This window comes from Triticum dicoccoides, chromosome 7B (genome assembly GCF_002162155.2).
Source record: "Triticum dicoccoides isolate Atlit2015 ecotype Zavitan chromosome 7B, WEW_v2.0, whole genome shotgun sequence".
In the NCBI taxonomy this organism is placed as follows: Eukaryota; Viridiplantae; Streptophyta; class Magnoliopsida; order Poales; family Poaceae; genus Triticum; species Triticum dicoccoides.
Genome location: NC_041393.1, coordinates 258,569,465 through 258,571,544, shown reverse-complemented (window position 1 = coordinate 258,571,544; position 2,080 = coordinate 258,569,465).

The window sequence follows — 2,080 nt, the reverse complement described above, 5'->3', positions numbered from 1 at the left end:
ACGCCGCCTTGGAGCCAACCAGGGGAGGCCACGTGCCTTCCCTGCGCCTCCAGCCGCCGCAGCCCGCGAGGCCCATCCGCGGCCCGCCGCCGGGCCGAGCCGGGCCCCGCCAGCCCTCGCGCCCCGCCTTCGCCCCGCTCCTCCCTCGCGTTGATCGGGCAAAGCCCGATCGTTCCGCCGCCGCCGTGCGCCGTCCGGCGACCGGAGCCCCGCCGCCGGCGAGTGCCTCCTCAGCCCAGCCCCGTCGCGCCTCCCCCCTGCCTCTCCCTCTCGCTGACTCCCTTTCTCTCCCGCAGGCCCGAGCCCCCTGGCTGCCCCAGGAACCGCCGCCGCCCATGGACGCTGCCGCCACCGAACCTCGCCGACCCCGCCTACTCCAGCCAGATCCGGCCAGGAATGGATGCCCCGCGGCCGGATCTGCCCGTCCCCTGCCTCCTCCGTCCGTCCTCGACCCTCCTGCATCGCGCTGTCGCGCCTTTGACCGGGATCCGCCGCCGCCATGCCCACTCGGGAGCGAGCAGAGGAGCCGCTCGCTCCCCAGCGTCGCCGTTGACCGCGCCCGTTCATGGGCCCGCGTCTCCACCCCAGCCCAGCAACGCCTCAGGCCCAGCCGCATCAGATCCAGCAGCCCCCCCAGTCGGCCTGCCTCTGCATCGACCAGGCCCAAGGCCCAGGGTGAGCAGCCCCCTGGCCTTTCCTCTATTGGGCTAGTCAGTTTCAGCCCGTATAGTGTTTTTTTCCTGCCTGCGAGTTTAGCTATTATCCTGTGATTTACCAGTTTTGCAGAAAAACCCTTGAACCTCATGCATGTAATAACTAAGTAACTGTGCATCAGATTAAAATAATTTATATATATATAATGCTCAGAAAATTGTGTAGATTAATAATATGCCATTTTCACCCATGTTAAAATTGTTTAACATGCTGTTTGTGTTTATTTTGCATAATGCCATGCTAAAATGATTTATTTCATAACTAAATAACTGTAGCTCCGAATTTAATAAACTTTATATGTAGATGGGGTGGAAAAATGCCTAGATTAACATGGTGCACTTTATGTTGCTGTTTAACAACATTAAAATTGTGTTTAGGGCAGAACAGTACCAAATTCATTTTATGCACATGGGGGATTTCCGGAATTGTTGTTTGTTGTTCCGGCCTCACTTAAACTTGCCTAGATAGGTAGATTAATTATGTTTCACCTCTTGCCATGTTTAACAGCATTTAATATTTTTGTGTACATAAACGAGATAGAACTAAATATGTCAATGTGGTGTTTCGTCAATAGGCAACTCGTTGCATATTGAGCTCCACTTAATTGGTAGTATTGTTTGTTGCACTTTGCCATGCCATGCCTTATTAAACCGGACATGCATCATACTTGTTTGTGTATCATGTCATGTTTATGCTTGTGCATTTACCATGTTGCTTGTTTCTTTCCTGTGTTGCTTCTTAGTTCCGGTAATGTTGCGATTGTGAGGATTCGTTCGACTACGTCCGTTCGTCTTCTTCATGGACTCGTTCTTCTTCCTAGCGGGATTTCAGGCAAGATGACCACTACCCTGGATCTCACTACTATAATTTCTATGCTAGTTGCTTCGTTCTATCGCTTTGCTGCTACCTATCACCTGTTTATCAAGCCATCCCATATTGCCATGAACCTCTAACCTTTGACACCTTTCCTATGCAAACCATTGTTTGGCTATGTTACCGCTTTTGCTCAGCCCCTCTTATAGCGTTGTTAGCTGCAGGTGAAGTTGAAGATTTCTCCATGGTGGACAGGATTTTGTTGGATATCACAATATCTCTTATTTAATTAATGCATCTATATACTTGGTAAAGGGTGGAAGACTCGGCCTTATGCCTGGTGTTTTGTTCCACTCTTGCCGCCCTAGTTTCTGTCATACCGGTGTTATGTTCCCGGATTTTGTGTTCCTTACGCGGTCGGGTAATTTATGGGACCCCCTTGACAGTTTGCTTTGAATAAAACTCCTCCAGCAAGGCCCAACCTTGGTTTTACCATTTGCCTCACCACCACCTACCCCTTTCCCTTGGGTCGGCCAACTCGAGGGTCATCTTT